Source organism: Pholis gunnellus (assembly GCF_910591455.1).
Source record: "Pholis gunnellus genome assembly, chromosome: 5".
In the NCBI taxonomy this organism is placed as follows: domain Eukaryota; kingdom Metazoa; phylum Chordata; class Actinopteri; order Perciformes; family Pholidae; genus Pholis; species Pholis gunnellus.
Genome location: NC_136531.1, coordinates 2,628,330 through 2,635,509, shown reverse-complemented (window position 1 = coordinate 2,635,509; position 7,180 = coordinate 2,628,330). Strand labels below are relative to the sequence as shown.

The 7,180-nt window shown below is 38.5% G+C and overlaps 1 long non-coding RNA gene across 1 annotated transcript; it reads left to right on the top strand.

Moving 5' to 3' along the window:
- The first annotated feature begins 4,034 nt into the window (after window positions 1–4,034).
- Window positions 4,035–5,898, top strand: LOC306696591. Its single transcript, XR_013767107.1, has 5 exons — window positions 4,035–4,150; window positions 4,351–4,447; window positions 4,575–4,632; window positions 5,323–5,408; window positions 5,509–5,898. It is a non-coding gene; the product is annotated as an uncharacterized lncRNA (long non-coding RNA).
- Window positions 5,899–7,180: the final 1,282 nt, after the last annotated feature.

Genomic DNA, 7,180 nt, shown 5'->3' with positions numbered 1-7,180 from the left:
TTCAGTTAATAAACACATCTGATGTTATAAAATGTGGAGCAACGTTCACTTTTCTTTCTTTAGATTGAAGTCTTTACAGGACGACCAGCACAGAGCTGTTTTTAACACCAGCAGCATCTCTGTACACTTGTACCTTAACATCATAACCTTTATAAACTGAAGAGTTGTGCTCCATTAAAGACGGTAAAGTTGTGTTTATGTGGATGAAAGTAATGACTGTACGTACATTAACAAAAGAAATGCTCAAAATAATTTTGTAAATTAAATTCATCATTCTGTGGAACTTCCTTCAATCGTTCAGTCAGCGTTTCTATTCATTAAACATAGAAGCTGTAAGAGTCGTATCTTAAAGGTTCTAGTTGCTTTTATCTCTTTGTGATCACTTTGCCTCTTTGTAGTCTTTTTGTATCTCTTTGTAGTCTTTTTGTATCTCTTTGTAGTCGTTTTATGTTTCTTTCTGGTCTTTTTCAGTCTCTTCCTGGTTGGTTTGTGTCTCTCTGAGTAACATTTTATAACCAATATGGAGCCATGTAGGTGATCATCCAATCACTCACTATTAGACTCGAGTGCAACAAAGACAAAGACTTGAAACTTCAATAGTTTACAACATGGAAACATCAACCAAGCAGAGAGCACTGCTGCCTGGAGCTGAACTCTCTCTCTCTCTCTCTCTCTCTCTCTCTCTCTCTCTCTCTTCTGTATCTCTTTTTGCAGATTACTGGAGTGTTACAGATAATTAATTTAATGCCAGATGCTGCTAATTACATTTTTGTTTTTGCATTCAGCAGAGCAAAGTTAAATGTTGGAAATTTGATGATATTTTGATTGTAATTAATTTAAATGTGTGTTTTTGTCACCTCTTGAAAGCCATCACCGGTCGTTATCTCAAACTGTTTGCCAACGCCTCAGTGTTCCGCATTTCTCTACACTTTCCATTCACACTCTGCAGCAGCTGACCGCAGACAGAAAGGCTACCGAGCAAAGCCGACTCTTTATCTCATGAATATTCTAATATTTAATGTACAGCTTTTTTTTAATCTTGTTCACTGTTTAAGTTGACAAGTTTACTACATCGTTCTCCCGTCACTGAGGCCTGTATGATGTTCTGCCTCAGTGCAGTTAGAGATCAAATATATCAAGTTTACATTGTTGACTGTTTCTTTAAATTATATAAATTCAAAACTCAATGATTTGCATACTTTTCCATACCTCTGTTCACTTTGGCATGAAACAGAAACATTTATTTACAGTATTTTAAAAACAAACATTATGCAGGATAACCACTTAACACAACTTTGTCTCTCTCTGACTTAAAGTGGGATGTTTTGAGAAACGTAGCTTCACTGAAGCACCTTCACCACTAATGAGAGTGTGTCCTCTGATGATGTTCTGAGTCTGACTGTGGTTCCTGATGTGCTCTGTGTTTCAGTGATACAGAGTCAGGATGGCTGGGGAGTGACTTACTCTTCTACTGAGGTCTGTGCTGTAAAAGGATTGTCAGTAGAAATTCACTGCAGCTACACATACCCATCTAGAATACAGCACGGTGATATCAACAACAGATTCTGGTTTACTAAAGAGAAATATGGTGAACCTGTGGATCTGAAAACAGACTCTGAGTATCGAGGTCGTGTGTTCTACTCTTGTTATAAGAAGACGTGCACTCTGACAATCAGAGGCCTGAGAAAGAGCGACTCAGCTGAGTACAAGTTCACGTTCACAACAAACCAACCAACAGAGAAATATACTGGTTCACCTGGAGTCACTTTGTCCGTCACAGGTAACATTTTAATTCACATGTTAATCATCTCCAAATGTTCAACATCTGTAAAACTAGAATATAAATGTCTTGTGTGAATGTTGACAGTTTAATAAAATAACATTTCTGTTCCTTCTTCACAGATCCAGGTCTCCGGGTGGAGGTGAGCAGATCAGGTTCTACCAGGTCGGTGCTGAAGTGTCTCAGCAGTTGTTTTCTGCCTGATCGTTCTTCCTACTACTGGTACAAGAATGGACATTACATCAAGACAGGATCTTCTTCTCATTCAGTCTACTTTGGTTCTTCAGACAGCTATTCCTGTGCTGTCAGAGGATATGAGGATCAGCGTTCTCCTTCAGTGTGTAAGTTTACTCCACTGTGTCAGCCTGTGGAGGTTCAACAACACTTCATATGGCGGCACCAGACTGACACTGTATGTGACTTTAGAGGAACCAAAAACATGAAGCACAGCATTCCTCAGGAGGTAGAGCTGTGGTCCACTAATCAGAGGGTCGGTGGTTCAATCCCCGGCCCCTCAGTCTACATGTAGAAGTGTCACACACACACTGACACAACAATACAATTATCATCACAGCTGTAAACACACTGAAGTCTTCTAAGAACTGTCTGTTGTTTGCTTTGTGTTGTTTGTGTTTTATTGGAGTTAATTAAACATGTTTAACTGAGACAGAATGTAAACTGTTAGTCATTCATCATGTTTGTGGTAATAAATCTGAAAACATGAGTGCTGCTACAATAACAGAGGCTGGATAAAATAATATGATTTCATACAGTCTGTTTAGCTGACTCAGCTGAATTATTTACAGAACATCACTAGAAGTGATCTGCCAGCTGGTGAAGAAACAATCAATAACTCCCTACAACAGCTAGAAGTGAGAGGACACACTCAGCTAACGACACAAGCAGCATCTAAAGAGCAGAATGTGTGGAGTTGTTGAACATTACAAATGATTAAAGGCTTCTTATTGTCACTTTACACCAGCAGGAGTCTCTCCTGTGACAGCTCCAGGATCAGCTCTCTGGAAAGCTGCTGTGATCAATGATAGGATAGTCTGAAACAAACAAACTAAAATATTAATACAAATGGTAAATATTCTATGATAACATATTATAATCTTTAAGTATGTTTATTCTTTTCTCCTCCAGATGCTCCAAAGCTTCCCTCTGTGTCAGTGAGTCCCTCTGCTGAGATAGTGGAGGGCAGTTCAGTGACTCTGACCTGTAGCAGTGATGCTAACCCAGCAGCTAACTACACCTGGTACAAGAAGAACCAAACTCCTCTCAGTGAAGAACCTCAGCTTGTCTTCAGCTCCATCCAGTCCTCTCACTCTGGACAGTATTACTGTAGAGCTGAGAACCAGCTGGGGAGGACGTCTAAATACATCAATGTTAATGTGAAATGTGAGTAAAATACAGGTAATAAGGAGCAGACACAATCAATCTGTCAAATAGTTTGCTCTTTATTAAAGGAGCACTAAACATGAAGTTGAGTTTATGCTTAAAATGTTTAACAAGAAACCTACAAACTGGTGGGTTTAAAAAAAGGTTAACTTTTATGAAGCCTGTGGTGTCTAAATATAGATGCTATTGATCAACTTATAATAATCTATATTCATTTACAGATGCTCCAAAGCTTCCCTCTGTGTCAGTGAGTCCCTCTGCTGAGATAGTGGAGGGCAGTTCAGTGACTCTGACCTGTAGCAGTGATGCTAACCCAGCAGCTAAATACATCTGGTACAAGGAGAACCAAACTCCTCTCAGTGAAGAACCTCAGCTTGTCTTCAGCTCCATCCAGTCCTCTGACTCTGGACAGTATTACTGTAGAGCTGAGAACCAGCTGGGGATGAAGAGATCTAAATACATCAATGTTAATGTGAAATGTGAGTAAAATACAGGTAATAAGGAGCAGACACAATCAATCCGTCAAATAGTTTGCTCTTTATTAAAGGAACACTACACATGAAGTAGAGTTTAGGCTTATAATGTTCAACAAGAAACCTACAAACTGGTGGGTTTAAAAAAAGTTTACTTTTATGAAGCCTGTGGTGTCTAAATAAAGATGCTATTGATCAACTTATAATAATCTATATTCATTTACAGATGCTCCAAAGCTTCCCTCTGTGTCAGTGAGTCCCTCTGCTGAGATAGTGGAGGGCAGTTCAGTGACTCTGACCTGTAGCAGTGATGCTAACCCAGCAGCTAACTACACCTGGTACAAGGAGGATGGAAGTCCAGACCCTCCTCCTCTCAGTGAAGAACCTCAGCTTGTCTTCAGCTCCATCCAGTCCTCTGACTCTGGACAGTATTACTGTAGAGCTGAGAACCAGCTGGGGAGGAAGAGATCTGAATTCTTCTCTATTGATGTGAAATGTGAGTGAAACAGTTTATTAAAAGATAACAAACATCTTAAATGTGTCCAGTCTTTGCAGGAGAAGATTTCACTGATCATAACTACTTTCTTCAGCTCTACTTGCTTCACATTCAGTCTGCTGTAATTCAGAGTTTTATTCATGAATCAAACCGTTCTAATAAGGTAAAGTGTTGTTTATCTCATAACTGTCTGTCTCCAGCTCCAGATCAAACAACAACAATGATATTACATCACACCAGGTTGACTCTGGTGGTTGTGATTCCGATGTCTCTGCTTCTCTTTTGTCTGTGGATGAGGTAAAACTACAAGAACTAATCCTCACTGATCTTTCACTTTGAATGCTTCCTTCAATAGTTTTGGAGTTGTCATTAAATGTTTCATTTATTCATTTGTGGTATTTGTTTGTTGTTGGATTCAATCCAGGAAGAAGAAAGCTGTGAGCTCCACCACTGAACCACATGAACCCATAGAGACTGTGGAGGTGAGAGAGAGATGTGTCCTCAGTGACAGAACTTACCAAAGGGTCATTGTTTGTGCTTATTATTATGAGGTCATCAAGATAATTAACACGTAACTTTATGAGTAATCTTTCTTTTTATGAACCACCTATGTGTATTTACCCTCACACATTTTACAACCACGTTTACTGCAAATGTTCTTTGTACCAAAGAGCAATTTAAAGGAGACCGTCTCTAACTGACCCTCAGCTAAGCCCCTCCCCCTTGGGTAGTTTCTGCATGCCAGCATGTCAATAATACTTTTCAACATTATCAGTAAGAGATATTCCAAAGGAAATAATGGCAGATTTGTAGAATAATCGTTGTAAAATATCAGAGAGAATTAGACAGAAAAGACAACAATATGTATTTGATCAACGTGTCCTCACACAACAGTTTGTATGAAATCCTTCAATAAATTTCTCCTCATCTTTCGGGCGTTTTTCTACTAAAACCAGCCACATGTGTTAATTTCAGCTCGTTACATCCACACAGTCTTTTCAAAACAAACTTCCGTCTTCACAGAAGATAACATAGTTAGGTTCAGGCAACACAACTACTTAGTTAGGTTCAGGAACAGAGCTTTGTTTGGCTTAAAATAACTAACTTTACAGAAGCATCTGAATTCCATCTCTGAGGCCTTTGACTCTCATCTTGTCGTCTCTCTCCATCAGTTAGACTCTTGTCCTGAGTATGGGAACATCTCAAACACTGCAGCACAGACAGAAGACTCAGAGGAGCAGGAGGACCGGGTGTGAAGGTCAGACCGGTTTCAGTCTGCTGCATCGGGAAAATAAAAACAACTCAGAATAACTTCCTACTTCCATTTCTGAGAAATAACTTCATGTGGTTTTCTTCAGATGCAGTTAAACCAGAGGGAGACTCACCTGGATGGAGACAGAAAGAAGTTCACTGAAGTGGACATATTGACCTTCAATATAAAAAGTTATTATCTGAAGTCTTTACAAAGTTACAACTATAGTTTTTATTTCACTCTCTTAGCTCTTGAATCGCTCTTTTTAATAGTCCGTTCTTTTATTGTGTGTTTTTTTTCTACATTAAGTTTTATGTAAAGTGCTTTAAATGACCTTGTTGCTGAAATGAGCTTTATAGATAAACTTGCTTTGACATGTCAGTTTTTGGTAACAGCGACATGTAGCAGAATATTCATGATGCATGCTTTATTTGTACCTGTGCATGTACGTTACAGATGTACATGATTTAACTTTAATGTAATAAATGGCTTTTAAGAAATACTGATTGTCATCACATCACGTCTGTCGGAGAAGAGAAATCCATTAAAGTCTGTTCAACTCAGTTATTGAAGATAAAACAGACCTAAATACTCTCAAAGTTACCATTAGATAATAACACTTGTATATTTAAACATAACATTTCAGAAAACGTTAATACAAACAACAATAGTCTTAATGTGAGTAATGAACTGGTGAAGTTTCATGGTGATATCTATCAGTTCATGTTTTTACTCTATTCACCTGTAGTGTCTCCACTTAAACATCCTCGTGTACATTTTTGATCCAATGAGTGAATGAGGTGAGTTTTATTTTCTCATCTCTCCTCAACAGTTAGACTCTTGTCCTGCACATGAAGACGTCTCAGACTTAAACACCGTCACAATTAAAGACCTTTACACATCGGGGACGTGACCAAAAAAGTCTTCACGAACCTGCAGAGATTCATTGACACAGTTTTCTAAAAAAGTTAAAGCTGCTTCTCTCTCATCACTTTCAGCTTTTTATGTAACCTGAAGGCAACCTCACCACTAGATGTCACTAAACCTCACACACTGGTCCTTTAAAGTCAAGAGTCATTTTCATATAGTATTGGAAATGTATAAATATTTGGACAAAAAGTAAATAAATGAAACCCACATTTCAGTTAGTTAACAGTCTCTAAAATCCTGACATCACACAGAATCACACTTTTTTTGTTTGATGACATATTTTTGTAGGTTAACAGGAAGTCAGCCTCGACAAACAGCCAATGAGAGTCTTTCATTTGATTTTGGAATTATTACAGAAAATAAACTCTGTGACAAGCAAACGTTTATGATTCTTACAGGTTTTGTTCAACTAGATCTGTTGATTGTGAGATTTTAAAAGTAATTAGCCAAACTCAGGATATATAAACATACCCTGTATGTTTATATATCTATGCATAGTGCAGGTACATACACACAGATGTATTCTTAAGTTTCGTTTTCCAAGCACATGAAAGTCGTGCCAGGTTTGAAGAATCTTGCCTCTTTTTGTAAAACTGTGCCAACCACAATCATCTCACCAGGTTCTTGTGTTCTAGACCACATCCTCTCGAAGTTGACGGAGGTGCTCAGTATTTGATGAAGAAGAGAGATGAGCAGCTATGGGTTTAACAGCAGCAACGAGTGGACTCGTCGTCCTCTTTCTCTCCGTGTCAGGTACTGTACATTTACACTTTGGTGCTTTTATCACACGTGTTCAGTGAACTTGAGGAACTTCAGAAGGAGGCTGGTTTAGGTCTCAGTTTTTTCCA